This window comes from Bubalus kerabau, chromosome 2 (assembly GCF_029407905.1).
Source record: "Bubalus kerabau isolate K-KA32 ecotype Philippines breed swamp buffalo chromosome 2, PCC_UOA_SB_1v2, whole genome shotgun sequence".
NCBI lineage: Eukaryota > Metazoa > Chordata > Mammalia > Artiodactyla > Bovidae > Bubalus > Bubalus kerabau.
This window is the reverse complement of record NC_073625.1, coordinates 180,753,951-180,769,218: the sequence shown is the minus strand read 5'-3', so window position 1 is coordinate 180,769,218 and position 15,268 is coordinate 180,753,951. Positions and strand designations below refer to the sequence as shown.

The 15,268-nt window shown below is 48.4% G+C and overlaps 1 protein-coding gene and 1 long non-coding RNA gene across 4 annotated transcripts in view; both read left to right on the top strand.

Moving 5' to 3' along the window:
* EPHB1 (EPH receptor B1) overlaps nt 1-15,268 on the top strand; it is a 462,131-nt gene that overhangs the window by 67,736 nt on the left and 379,127 nt on the right. The gene's annotated exons all lie outside the window — the stretch shown is intronic.
* LOC129644159 (uncharacterized) overlaps nt 5,397-15,268 on the top strand; it is a 36,789-nt gene continuing 26,917 nt past the window's right edge. Inside the window, exon 1 of one of the 3 annotated variants that reach the window (XR_008710765.1) lies at nt 5,397-5,462. This is a non-coding gene — a long non-coding RNA (uncharacterized LOC129644159). Of the gene's footprint in view, nt 5,530-15,268 lie in introns of all 3 variants that reach the window. The other 2 variants (XR_008710763.1, XR_008710764.1) reach the window with 2 other exon arrangements.

Sequence of the window (15,268 nt, the reverse complement as noted above, 5' to 3'; positions counted from 1 at the left end):
AGAAGCCCTCTGTTCAGCCACTCCAGTCTCCAAGCTAATTGGCAGGTTTCTGGAAGTAATAAGATGTTCCTCTAAACTGTCCCTGGCTACCCCGTCCTCAAAGCCCAGCGAGATATGCCTTTTGCTGCTCCTCCAAGTCGGTCTGTTGACCTCCACTGGCCTGTCTTGCATCATTATGTACACAACCATCTGTATCCTTGTGTACAAGTTATGGTACAAATGAATATACAGCTTTAAGTCACATCTTTCTTGTGTAGGAGACTACTTATCTTTTTATTATCCACTAATTTTTACAGTCATCAACTCAAACTTTTCGAATTGTATTTTACTCTTCTAAGGAAGCGTTCTAGTTTGACAGGAACAAAGTGAGTGTGGAGGGGCCCCTCCGGCATCTGGCCGGCATGCCCCCACCTGCGGAGGCTGGCCACCGAGCCGTAACCTGGACCCCCACCTGCCTGATGCGAGCCCACTTCAAGAGCAGGCAAGTTCTTAGGAGGAAATCAATAACCTCATGCGTGCTCATCTTTTAAGCCCAATGCTCTTAAGTGGCAGCAAGCTCTACCAGGAACAAAAGAAGGAAGAAATTAGGTAAAGGGAGAATCAATATTTGTGTTGAGTTTTTAAAGACTTAAGAGTCTTTTACTATCCTTGGTTCCGGGGAATAGTAGCTGCTATTGCCAGGCTCCGGGAGCGAGCCTGGGGATAGAAAATCCACGTTTGGAATTTGCTCTTTCACCTTGGAGCCTGGAAATACAACAGGTGTGGCATCCTTTGCAATATTTAAGGCAGAGATCCAGAGAGACAGTCCTGCTGTGTTGACACCCTATTGTGTCCAGACTGCATCCTCTGGGAGGGAAAACAGGTGATGGGATTGGGCATCTCTGTTGCCTGCCCTTCTCCAGTCATGCGTCAGCTTTCACTGGGGAGGCAGGTGGTGGGAAGCGGGGCTCAGGAATAGTGCTGCAGGAGGTCACAGCATCTCTGTGGGGACAGGATGAAGACTGCCTCGCTGGAGAGATGATGCAGGAAAGTGGTGCATCCTGTCCTCTGTTTTCTCGAGAACAGCAGAGAAGATGGCTCAGCTGTGACCTCGCACCCTGGCGCTGGGCCTTTTTGTGTCTATTTGCCTCCATCTGGCCCTCTTCCGAGTCCTGCTGAAGCTAGATGCTTCTGTGTGAGGCTCCTTCACCCTCTCTTTTAAATCCCCTGATCAGTGGGTTCTGGACCCGGCTGGGCAATCCTTGGGGCAGGAGAGGGCTAGCAATGACCTGGGCCCCCGTCCCCAGCTGTCAGGCTGGCTATTTTCTTCCCTGAGCCCTTGCTTTTCACCTTTCCTCAGGTTGTTCAGAGACCTGTGCACACATGCTCCTATCCTGGAAAGTCCCTGCCACCCGCCTTGTTTCCCTGGCCTTTTCTAAACCTTGTCTCGGGGCCCCACTGACTGCCTTTATCCTTCTAATTTGTCCTCTTACCTCCTCCTCCTCCTCCCCACCCACCCCTTCCTCTCATGGTTCTGTTTCTGTCCAGAGCCACAAGCTCAGAGTGAAAAAGAAATGAGTGAACTCAAAGGAGAGAAATTGTTATTCTCTGTCTCTGAAACCTTTTCCCACTCTTTTCATAAGACCCAAAGCAGCAGGTCGAGGATAGTGTCCCCATGGCTGAGAAAGAGAGGGAGCAGTGGAAGGCACACGGAGCGGCTGTGTCAGTGGTTTGTTAATTTCTTCAGGGCAGCATGTGTTTTCAGAACACCTCACTGCCAGTGGGGCTGCCCAGGGGTGCAGGACCCACCAGGCTGTCCTTGAGTAACCCACAGTTATCGTCCAGGCCTCCAGACCTGGGGTCCCTGCATGGGCCTCCGGGAGGTCAGAGGTGTAAGATGTGTATAGTTTCATTTTCTGGGAAGAGTTTCTACAGTTTTCCTTGAATTCCTGAAAAGATTCAAGATCTAAGACTTTCCTATTTCTTTAACCATGACCTGTACTTAAAAAGACCTGTCTAGACTTTGTTTCGCAAATTATGTATGTATGTGTATGTGTGTGTGTGTATGAGAGAGAGACAGAGTGTGCTAGTTGTGTGGGTGTCTGTATCTATTTCTGTATCCATATTTATCTGTATCATCTCTGAAACAAAAGTTCCCCAAACAGTACTTACCATTCTACATGTACTTCAATGTGGTATTTTCTGTTTTACTCTTCTTGATTCTATAATAAACTATACTCTTCTATTTCATTAAAAAATACTGACTGCAGCCCATGAAGCTGACTTCATGACCCAGTAATGAGTCACAACCTGCACTTCAAAGGAAAATGTTAGGGATCACTGATGTGGGACTGCTCGTTTCTCACTTGTGGGAGTGTAGGTTGTCTTTTTCTTTTTTTTTTTTTGCTCAGTTGCTCAGTCATGTCTGACCCTTTGCAACCCCGTGGACTATGGCCCGCCATGCTCCTCTGTCCATGGGGTTTTTCAGGAATTTTCAAGAATTTTCAAGAATAGTTGAGTAGTTTGCCATTTCCTTCTCCAGGAGATCTTCCCGACCCAGGGATTGAATTTACATTTCCTGCATTGGCAGGCAGATTCTTTACCACTGAGCCACCTGGGAAGACAGTGAGTGTAAGTTAGCATATCCTTAATAAGGGCCTTTTGGCAATATCTGTCAGTTTACGAATACATACACCCACTGACCCTGATGTTCATACAGTGATATTCCACTTTGAGAAATTTCTGGAAATTCCATTTCTAGGAATTTATTGTATAGATATACTTGTGCACAATGATGTTCAAGATCATTCTTTGCTCTGTTGTTTATAATAGCAAAAGATTGGAAACAACTCAAGCATGCATCATGATGGGACTGGCTGGATAACTGATGGAACATCCACATAATAGAAGAACGCTCTGCAGGTGTTAAGAGAATGGAAGCTGACGATGACCTCAGTTGGAAAGATTGCCAAGATACATTAACTCAGACAACAAGATGCAAAACACTGTGCTTAATATGTTACCTCTTGAGTAAAAAGGGGGTAATTAGAGTCTATATTCATCCCTGTTTATATTGGGTTGAATAATATGAAATTACCATTTTGAAAGGTCAAAATAACTGAATATTGGCAATTTCACATGAGTCAATATAATGTGCATAGAGGAAGGGTAAGGTAAGAACAGGTGGGAGATTTCCCACTAGGACCTGTTAGAATAAGGAACCCCATTGATTAGTGGGGCTCACTCTGAGCCATGGCAGAACCAAGGGCAGCCCCATGCCCAAGTGGAGAACAAGCAGAGGCCACTGGTCCTTGTCTTCATGCCTGATACCCAGGCAAGACCAGCCCAGACAGGGAGTAGAGACTGGGACAGAGGGGACTAGCAGCTGGAGAATGCCTCTGTCTCCCTTCTTTTTCCTTCCCTCTTTCTAGATATCAAGTGTGAATGGCATGGTTAGAGATTTAACTTTCAAAACTTAAAATTTTGAATGCAATTGGCTGTGTCAAAAAGCATCACCCAAGAACTGTCAAATGGTCAATACCGAAATCAGATTGATTATATTCTTTGCAGCTGAAGATGGAGAAGCTCCATCCAGTCAGCAAAAACAAGACCTGGAACTGACTGTGGTTCAGATCACCAACCCCTTACTGCAAAATTCAAGCTTAAATTGAAGAAAGTAGGGAAAATCACAGTGGAAACAGTGACAAACTTATTCTCTTGGGCTCCAAAATCTCTGCAGATGGTGACTGCAGCCATGAAATTAAAAGACACTTGCTCCTTGGAAGAAAAGCTATGACAAACCTAGACAGTGTATTAAAAAGCAAAGATATCACTTTGCCGACAAAGGTTGGTATAGTCAAAGGTATAGTTTTTCCAGTAGTCATGTATGGATGTGAGAGTTGAACCATAAAGAAGGCTGAGTGCTAAATAATTGATGCTTTCGAATTGTGGTGCTGGAGAAGACTCTTGAGAGTCCCTTGTGGACTGCAAGGAGATCAAACAGTTAGTCCTAAAGGAAATCAACTCTGAATATGGGAAGGACTGATGCTGAAGCTGAAGCTCCAATCCTTTGGCCACCTGATATGAAGAGCCAACTCATTAGAAAAGACCCTGATGCTGGGAAGGATTGAAAGCAAAAGGAGAAGGGTGTGGCAGAAGATGAGATGGTTAGATAGCATCACAGACTCAATGGACATGAATTTGAGCAAACTCTGGGAGCTAGTGGAGGACAGAGGAGCCTGGTGTGGCACAGTCCATGGGGTCACAAAGAGTTGGACATGATTTCATTACTGAACGACAGCAACAAGGAATATTGATTGCTGTAGCCTGGACCAAGTGGGACTTCGTACTTCTCAGGCCTGGGCTGGAGAGGGCCTAGGACTTAGGAGCACTGCCAGTTTTCCTCTTGCCCAGCGCCTGATGCCAAGCCTGAAGGTTCAGCCTTGGCGAGGTTTCTCAGGTCCTAGAGTCATCTGGTCAGGTGTCTTGAGGGGTTGGCCACTATAGGGATAGGGATGAGGATAGAAATGAGGTGGAAGTGGGGTCTGGTCTATTCACTTCACAGCCCATGCTGTTTGAGTTCAAGTTTCTAGGACCAAGAAGGATCCCTGGGCAGCTGGCAAGGTATTCAGCTAGGACCTCATAGGGCAACATTTACCTGGCCCTTCACCACCACCATCTTAGTGCTACAGGTGTGGAAATTTATTTTCATCAGCATGTGGATGTTCTTCAGGCTCCCAGAGACTCATATGCGGACCCAGCCTGGTGTGTTCATTATGGGAGCAGAACCGCCAAGGGAAATGGATACAAAAGCCCTCTGACCAGTATACCTTCTCCTTCAGGCAGCTCCAGAAGGGCAGAAAACTAGCATCAAAAGGCTTTGGTAGGCAGGAATCTGAGTTACACAGGCCAGCCTAGGGTTAGGAGCACCAGCCCTGAAGGATAACCTGGGGGCTGATCCTTTCCATTGAGAATGTGTGACCAGAACGTGGACTGGGGTGGGGGCAGTGCTGGCAGAGCCATGGCTTAATCATCTCTTAGAAGTTTCTTTTTATTCTCTAGGTGCAACCAGTCTCCTTTGTGGGGCACATTCCTTCATTAGCATTATATACCTTTATTCCAATTATAGTTGGTTCTGTCTGGACAGAGATTTTTGGAAAACACCACATGTATACATTTATCCAAGTCATATATGTATGTATGTATTTTGGCAGGAGAGGATCTTATGCTCCCTCTCATTTTCTACCTACATTTAACCCAACACTCCTCTGCTCAGATAACAGAGACAGCCTTGGATAGTGGTGGGTACAGAGAATAGTGGGACCCCAGTGGGGCTCTGTGAAATTAACCAGGAAGAAGGGCTCTGTGAAATTAACCAGGAAGTACCAGATAGAGTGAGCAGGAGCTGGGCAGGGCCAGGTAGGAAGCTGCTGCAGGAACTCCAATGGAGCAGCCCGAGGGCGTGGGCTGGGAGGAGTAGGCAGGTGAGTGGTGTTATCTGTCTTGGGAAGGAGGAAATGATAGGCCTCAGAAACTGACTAAATATCAGAGGTAAGAAGACAGACATGACATGACTCTGCTTCAAGCCTGGTGGTGGGAAGTGTGATGGAGAGGAGTCTTGAGGGGAAAAGATGCTTAATTAGTTTAAGATTGGACTTTAAGGTTTGACTTGGTGATGGTGATGGAGAGTCCTATCTTCCTTTGCCCTGATTCCCTGGTAGTTAATCTCAAGCTTGAGACTGAGTTCAAGATTTTGACTTAAACTTCGTAGAAGCCAAAGGTGGTGAGTCACTCACATGAAGGGATGAATGAAATCATTTAACAGGTAATACAGAGGAAATAGGTGACCAAAGGGGACTGCTCCTTTGGGGAGCATTGTATTGTGTTGCTTCTCATTGGGTTCTGGGCTAAGAGTGATGGGGTGGGGTTAGGGGTTGAGTGGAGAGGAGGTTGGTCTCCCAGGGCTTCTGAGGGAAATACTATGGGAATCATGTGTTGGAGGCCCCTTCCTATGGGCTCTGTCCCCAGTGGTCCCTTTAGCCTGCAGTGGAAATGGAGCTGGGGGCCTTGGGGGAGAATCAGAACCAGCAAAGGGTGTACCCTGAGGACATTAAGTAAAAACTGTCTCTAAATGTGAAATTCAGGGAGATTTGAAGGAGGGATTCTGCTTTAGCCAGGGGAGAAGACTAGGGTTTGACGAGTCGTTGATTGATGAGTTAAGGTTTAATGAAAAGATACTAAATTGTACTTAAGTGCTTATCTTTCTTTGGCTCTTGTTCTTAAATTATGTATCAGATTTTTAAATGTGGACATGATTAATGCTATTAGGATCTCCGGTTTGGCTGTTTTAACAAAGACTTCTATTTTAACTTAAAAAGCATAACTTAGTGTAGACTCTGACCATTTTTCATCAATTAATCACCCGCATGTGAAACTCAGCTGTTTGGACCCTCAGGCCCTGTGCAAAGGCAGCCGTGGCACTGAGGGGTGTCACCCTCCTTATGGGCAGAGTATTTTGGTGAAAGGAAACTGCCTCCTGAGTGTGGCAGCTGTAATGTGTGATGCAGGTCACGAGGAATGCAGAGATTCTGTGTTGTGCCAGGAAGGGAAATGGATGTAGAGGACATGGGGAGAGCACAGCGCTGGCGCCCAGGGCAGGGGCAATTTTATCTCCAGACACACCAGGCAAAGCCCACGGAGACTTCGTCCTTGAAAGAGAAGGTAGGGTGCAGGACTTGGAAAGTGAAATACCCAGGATAGGCCTGACTTGCACAGTTTAGTTCACTAGACGTTTATTGAGCACATACTGTATGTCAGGTTCTGGGGAATAAGGTATGTCCCTGGCTTTAAGTTGCTTACCGGGTAGTAAGGAAAATGGACTGCTAAACATTGGGTGTGATGTACCTATGGCTTGTTCGATAACAGACGTTTGTGTTAGACCTCCTGACGGGAAAATAAGGAATCTACAGACGGGTCTGCTGTCACGCTGTGCCCTCAGCCGTCACGTGCCACTGGGTGGCCACTTGGTGCAACGGAGGCCATGGGCCTCCAGCGTTTAAGGAACTCTCACTGGAGGGATGATTAGGTGGGTTCGGGTCTTGCTTCTTACAAGTTGCATAGCCTTGAGGGAGTCATTTAACACCATGTGCCTGGGTTTCCTCACATTGGTACTCACTTCACAGGGTTGTTGGAAGGACTGCTGCTGCTGCTGCTGCTAAGTCGCTTCAGCCGTGTCCAACTCTGTAGGACCCCATAGATGGCAGCCCACCAGGCTCCCCCATCCCTGGGATTATCCAGGCAAGAACGCTGGAGTGGATTGCCATTTCCTTCTCCAATGCATGAAAGTGAAAAGTGAAAGTGAAGTCGCTCAGTCGTGTCTGACTCTTCGTGATCCGTGTTATATAGAGGTTTAATGATGGAGAAGAAAGGGAAGGGGAGGTCTAGAAAGCAGAACTAGATGGATGTTGTCAAAGAGAAAAAGCTAGGCAGGTGATTGAGAGCCCAGCCCAACCTGGCTTAAATGAATGATAAATTTACTGACTTTCTCAATGGACCAGGAAGGTCAGTTAGCACCATGGACCTGGCTTCTCTCCCCTCTTTAGCCACTTCCACTGGACTGATACTATTCTCACAGACTCTTGGAACAACTTCACCAAGATGGCTGCAGGCAGCTGCTGGGACCGTAGCTTTCCAGGATGAACTCAGAGGGGAGTAATAGCAAGAGTTCTGTTCCTGCATTTCTAGGAAAAGCCCTTGAATGGACCTGGGCCGGTTAAGCCTGTCCTGACCTTGAACGAGTCACTGAGGTTGGCTGAGTGCTCAGAGACCATTCCACTCTGACCATCTAGGACACATCATCTACAGTGTCCGCTGTCCAGCTTCCTGTAATGGAATAATGTCTTTAAGAGCCGGAAGCATGTTGCCTGCAAATTTTGTTTCTGATCTTGTAGCTTTGTTTTACCCTGTCCAAAAAGTGAACTTTTTTTTTTTTTTTTTTTTTAGCAGCGTGTTGTGTCTTAACCTAAAGCATTCAACTTAGTGCTTTAGAGGCAACAGCTCTTCTTCACAGTTATACTTCATCGTGCTCATGCTTAGTCGCTCAGTTGTGTCCAACTGTTTGCGACTCCATGGACTGTAGCCTGCCAGGTTCCTCTGTCCATCGAATTCTCCAGGCAAGAATACTGGAGTGGTTTGCCATTTCCTTCTCCAGGGGATCTTCCCAACCCAGGGATTGAACCTGCATCTCCTACATGGGCAGGTGGATTCTTTTATACTTCATAGGTCTATTAATATTTGAATAAATTAAATATTTATAATCACAAAGACAACTGGCAAACAGGTGCAGGGACAACACGGTAGACCTTGGGCAAGCATTCTGATTGCCTTGTAGGCACAAGTCCACGAGGCTCCTTGAGTTGTCACAGTTCTGTGGACATCAGGTCCATGCATTTGACAGAGCAAATAGAAAGAGTAGGTAAGGCAGGCAGATCAGATAAGGTCATTAAAGAGAGTTTCCAATGCCCAGGTTTGCTCCTGGATCCCTGGCATGTTGGGGCCAGTTGCAGAAGATGTTGAGAAAGTAAGCTGGGCTGTATGGAATAAGTGAGAGAGGAGGGCGGCTCTGGCCTGCCTAAGAAGAGCCAACAGTCCAGAGAGAGACACAGTGACTTTATTCACCTGCAGACCTGATGTCCAGAGTCTGTGGGCATCTGATCTGTGCAAGGAAGATACCCAGGGCAGAGTTGGCAGGGGTGGGGTTGGGGGTGTTCAGAGAGCATCCTGCCCACTTTGAGTGTATCCCTTCAGGGTGGTCCCAATTGGCAGAGCAAAGCAGGCAGTAGCCTGGCTTACAATCAGAAGTGGTCCCTTGGGTCACTTGAGGCGTATTCAGAAGGGGCTGCCTGCCCAGAAAGGCACTGACCCCTTGGCACAGGGACCCAGGTCACAAAAATGTTGAGTCCCACTGGATTCCAGATCTTGGCAGAGATTGGCAGCACTTAATGCTGCCCCAGACAGCCTGACATCAGCTGCATTGTGCCCCAGAAAACCCCAGCCATACACAGAGCTGGTCTCAGGAGCCTTATCAACAAGATGAAGGCATGGATATGGGCCTCACAGACTGTTGTGAGGACTGAATGAGTTGAGAATCACTAAGTTTCCAGTACAGAGTAAGTACTTAGTAAGTCTCAGCTTCCTCTTAGCCGTGTCTCCCTGTTTTCCACTGATTTTACGGAAGTTAACTTGCTGTGTTTATTATGATACAAGAGGGGCTGAGCGGGGCCCCTGAAGTCACTCTTCCCCACCTCCTCCTCGTAGCTGTCTGCAGTCCATATACCAGGCAGGCCACTGCCTCTCTTACAGCTCAGACCCACTGTTGCCCTGGGATGGGTGGCCTGTGACCCTTTACCATGGGTTCCACATGGTGAGGAGGGCCTCAGTTTAATAATGTAGCAGAGATTAGAAAAAACATGGGCCAGAGGGAGGCCTTGGAAATACCTGGTTACTAAAACCATTTCAAATAACGACCTTTTAAACCAGCTGCAACTCAGGGAATGAATGGAGCTGGGTAATGATTACAGCTCGGGGCCTAACAAGGAGCCCATCACTTATTTATAATGCCGCTGCTTTCTGGCTGTTACTGCGTGCATGCCCCTGGGTCTAGGCAGGTAGGTCCCTTTTGTAATCTGAGCAACAAATGAGTCACTTTGGCCAATTCTCTGGGTGGGGGATTGGCTGGGCTGAGGGGTGAGGAATTCAGCAGGTGAGGTCCTCACACCCTCGTACTGGGGTGAGGGGCAGAGTGCAGAGCTCTGCAGTTCTGAGTCTTTTGTTCAAAGCAGATGCAGTTGTCAGTGAAAAATCAAGTATCAATAGATGTGGGGTTTGGGGTCTGCCATCTAGCTGTATTCATTATTTATGATCATTATTATTATTGCCTTTATTGCATGCAGGGCTCCCTAGGTAAGCTCAGACAAGCCTGGGACTTGAAATACCACCAAGATGATGATGACTCCCGAATTTACTTCCAGCTCAGTTTCTCTACTCACTGCAAACACACGATTCTCTTCTGTTCCTGCCCTTTCTGCTGGGCTGTTTCAGCCACAGTGAGTCCAAAATGGGAACTGCCTCTCTGCCAGCCTTTACAACCCAGTGAATGGCACTCTGATCTGTCTCCTTGTCACAGTCCCAAAGCAGGGGTCCCCTTCGACCCCTTCTTTCCCTTGTGGCCCTCTTCCGGTCACCCACACACCCTGCTGGCTCTCCTTCCAAAGTAACTCCTGAATCTGTTTCTCTCTACCTGGTCCTAGCCCCCAGCATCTTTTGCCTCCAGGGTTTTCCCTCCCTGCCCTTCTAAGTCTGAGCCAGATGATTCCCAGCTCCACCTCAAACATCCTGCTGTCACATGTAAAATAAGACCCCAACTCGGTGCCATGGCCTTTAGGTCCCCATGTGTTCTGACCCTTGCTTACCTCTGCAACCCTGCCTCTTGCATGCACGCATGCTCAGTCACATCTGACTCTTTGAGACCCTCTGGACGGCAGCCACCAAGTTCCCTTCTCCATGGGGGTTCTCCAGGCCAGAATGCTGGAGTGGATTGCCATGCCCTCCTCTAGGGGATCTTCCTGACCCAGAAATCGAACCCATATCTCTTATGTCTCCTGCATTGGCAGGCAGGCTTTTTACCACTAGCACCCCTGGGAAGCTGCAACCCTGCCACCTCTTACTCTGCAGTATTCTTCAGGCTGCACTGACTTCTCTGGCCCTTTAACAGAGCAGGCTTGTTTCCATCTCGGGGTCTTTGCATTTTCTGTTCCCTTTCCCTCAGGGATTCCTAGACTGGCTGTTTCTCATCGGTAGGTTCCAGAGAGGCCTTCCCAGCTCACCTTAGTTTAAATATTAATGATAACCCCCCTTATCATAGCATCCTGCTTCAGTGTATATGCAGCACTTGTATTTACCTGAAATTATCTTACTCCTTTGTTTCCTGACGTACAGTCTGCATGTGCTAGAGTCTACATGCACTGGAGCAGGAGCCACTAATGTGCAGGTTCTGCTCTCAACAGGGCCTACTACAGTGCCTGGGACATTGTAGAATCTCAGTAAGTACTTATTGATTGAATCTGTGAACAAATGTTTTTCTGATTTCAGTAATAACCTAGCAAAGTAGGTTTCCTTTGTTCAGTTATTAAGGAAGATGCAGTTCAAAGAAGTCATAGCTTGCCTAAGGTCATCCAAGCTTGTAAGTGGCAGAGATGAAGTTCAAATCCAGTTTTGTCTGTTCCAACAGTCTTCTCTAAAACCTTGCTACCTTGCCAAGACAAACCTGCTTGGGTACTGCTCCCAAAAGAGAAAGTTTGAGATATCTCCTGGAAAGATGTTCCTTAGTGGACTCATGGTCACTCCTGGGGTCTTTGCAATACCATCTTCATCATCTTAGAAGCTGCAGGTAGGGAGCAAGTGTGTGTATGTGGGGAGGGGGAGTAGAATGCATAGTGGCTGCTCTAAATCTCTGGGTTTTAACCACAGGGACCAAAATGGTGTGGCCTGTGATGGCTGCTGATCAGCCTGCTAAGGGGACTTAATATAGTTTATGGTATCAAGCTATTAATGCAACCAAGGGTAGTGTCAGCAGAAAGTCCAGACCAGAGTGAAGCCATGTGGATGGAGCTATTTGACAGCAAGCCCCAATGCTGTGTCACCATGGGGTGACGCGGGGGCTGCCAGATTGCCCTCGAATCACCTCTGATGCCTGCGTCTGCTCTCATGCCCGTGTGTGGCAGGGACCCCGTCTGCTGTAAAAGCTTTGACTTTCTGGTCCTCTCCCACTGCTCTGCTTGCCCTTGGGAACATTCTGTTTGTTCTGGGCCTCACCTGGTCCCTTAGAATAAAGAAATCTTCTTACAACAAATAGACAAAGGATGGCTAGATTCGGGGTAACAACTCTGTCTCTCTAGGAGGGAACTGATGACTCCCTCACTGAGGGGTCTCTAGGACTCCTCACAGAGGAGCCTTGATGTGGTTTGCCTGGGCCTTGATAAACACATTGGAAAAGAATTCCCACTCAAGGGAAAGGCCCTGTGCCCATAGACTTAGTTCTCACCTCTTCTATTCCTTATCATTTGGATCATATGTAATTAATCAGGGGCTTCCCAGGGATCTCAGTGGTAAAAAAAAAAAAAATCCACGTGCCAACGCAGCACACATGGGTTCGATCCCTGGCTCGGGAAGATCCCCTGCAGGAAGAAAGGACAACCCACTCCGTTATTCTTGCCTGGGAAGTCGCATGGACAGAGGAGCCTGGTGGGCTACAGTCCATGGGTCACCGAAGAGTTGGACACAACTTAGCAACTAAACAGCAACAAACAACAACAGCAATTAATCAGCTTGTAAAAGAGTCCAGGAGCATTAAGCCGAGTTTGCCATTTTCATACAAAGCTGAAAGACATGGCTATTTCACACGTAGTGATTAGACATTTTTATGACCAGCCTATCACATTACACACCACAGATTTCCAATAAATAAAGGGGAGCTAGAACGGGGCCTGCCAGTTGTATTACAATCCAGCGAACAATATCGTGGGCAGAGAGGTTTTTTCTTGACAGCTAATTTACTCAATTACATGAGTGATCATGTAATTTCCTGCTTAAGCTCCTTCAGTGACTTCCCATAAATTAGGACGATGGTGAATGCTGCACAGCTCCCCTCCATCCTGGCATCAGAGAACCGTATGAGACCATTCCACGGGCCTCTGCCACCAGACTGGGTTCCCTTGAGACAGGGACCATGCTATTTTCTATGTCCCTTGACCAGCACAGAACCTGGAATCCAGAGAGAGTGCCGCAGAGGATAACTAAGGGGATGGATGACCAAATGATCAGCCCAAGATCCTGGGGACCTTGGCTGTTGGGGATGGATGCGGGAACACCTTCTGGATGTGACGTGGCTCGTGTTTCAGCCGTAATTCACAGTGCCATTTCTGGATATTTGACACATCACCTGAAATTTTCTGTCTCAGCCTACCCTCAACCATTAAATTGGAATCCTGCCAACTTAACTTGGAGAAGGCAGTGGCAACCCACTCCAGCACTCTTGCCTGGGAAATCCCATGGGCAGAGGAGCCTGGTGGGCTGCAGTCCATGGGGTCGCCAAGAGTCGGACACGACTGAGCGACTTGACTTTCACTTTTCACTTTCATGCATTGGAGAAGGAAATGGCAACCCACTCCACTGTTCTTACCTGGAGAATCCCAGGGACAGGGGAGCCTGGTGGGCTGCCGTCTATGGGGTCGCACAGAGTCTGACACGACTGAAGCGACTTAGCAGCAGCAGCAGCAACTTAACTACCCATGCTGTGACAAAGATGGGGAGAACACGAGCCAATTCATGCCCTCATGGAGAGAGGGGAGAGAGAGAGGCCCAGGAGAGGGAGATAGATGAGAGCAGGGCCCAGAGCGAGGGTGAGCCAGGCAGGGGTTTCTCCTCTCTCCTGCTTCCCTCGTGCACCATGGGACCTGGACATCCTGCTGCTCTGAGCGTGAGAAAGGATTTGGCCTTTACTCAGGCCACCCTTATCCCACATCAGAGAAAATTTTTCTGGGGTGTATTTGCCACATCTGAGCCACCCAGATGGCTTTGAGATTTATAATGAATTTATCTGTATTCTAGTAGTCAGCCACAGTAATTGCTTTCCCTCTAGTCTGCATGGCAGCCATAGGAGTGTATATGCTTATCGAGAAATGGCAGTGGAGACTGCGGCTGTCAGTTTGCAAAATTCTGTTCAGAGCTGCCTATCCTGAAACCAGGAGGTAGCTCTGCCCTACCCCACCTTCTGCTCTTCTGGAGAAGCCGGACTGGCACCGAATGGCCATTAAATGATGACCCCTTCATGCATCTGGGCCAGCGGGTGGTGGCAGACTGTGACCCTCGAATCCCTGAGGAGGGACGGTTGCGGTGAGTTTATGGGCAACGGAAGGGCCTCCAGTGTGGACTGAAGAACAGAAATAAACAAGAACAAGGAGGCCATCTCGCTCAACCTCAGGCTCCAGTTTTGGCAGGGTAGCCTTTACTGGGAAGCCTGTGGACAGGGGTCTGTCACTCAGCTGAGAGGTTTCCAGGAGGGGCTGAGTGAGGAGGCTGGGGAGCCCTCCTCTCTAGAGAAACTTTGATAGGAGCAGAAATCCGGCAGCTTCTGCGGGCTGTTTCTGGGTGGAAACTTGAACTCAGCAGGCTTTGGCAGACAATGCTGGCAGACGGGCATGCAGCCTGTGGGCTCAGGCTGATGGCCTCAGCCCTGCCCTCGCCTCCAACAGGAGCAGGCACAGCTCGGTCTTCACATGTTCCTTAATGCAGTCCAGGGATTTCTGTGTGAAATCTTCACTTTTTAAACATTAGCAACAGATTTTAAAACTATTATGCACCATTCCCTGCCCCCACCTTTCCAGAAAGTCTGTGGGCAGCTTAGAATTATGGGGGTTGACCTCTGATGGCAACAGGCTGGCCAAGATGGCCTGGCAGAGTCTTTGGATTGAATATGTGGTGGGCGTGTGGTGACTGTCCATTCCCCATCTGAAAAGCACAGGCAGAAATAACTCCTAATGAGGAGACACATTCCTCTTCTTTCTTGCTTGCTGGAGAGTTTTCAGGAGGCCCCCCAGTGTGGAGGCTGCGTTCATTATAGGGTTTACCTATACATTTACCTGTACCTGTGTTAATTATGGAGGAGGGCATGGCAAGTCACTCCAGTATTCTTGCCTAGAGAATCTCATGGACGGAGGAGCCTGGCAGGCTACAGTCCATGGGTTCACGAAGAGTCAGACACTACTGAAACGACTTAGCACAAACATACATGCACGTGTTCTTTATAGCATTTGTGGAGCGTGGGCCCCCACTCTGCCACCACTGGCGCCCCTTCCCTGCTCTGTGGCATCTGAGTCTGCATCACTGCACCTTCCTGAGAACTTCAGGTGGGCCCCTGTCTGAGGGAATCAGTTCACCTCCCTCCCCTTCCTGTCTGACCTGGGAGGCCAGTGGGCCAGGCTTTTGCATCCCTTTTGGGGTCCGGCCCAGAGTTTGGCTGGTGACCTTAGGAACTCATCTCCCAAGGGATTAGCCTGCCATGGGGCTTGTGGCACCTGGACAGTCTTCGAGGTGGGGACCCTGCACAGTGACACCAGGTGAGGAAGGGGGCAGCCCAGTTCATCCTCCAGCAGGTGGCTCTCCCGGCTCCTGGGGAGATGCGGGGCCTTGTCCTGTTCCTCTTCCATTTGAATCAGCCAGGAACAGCTGACCT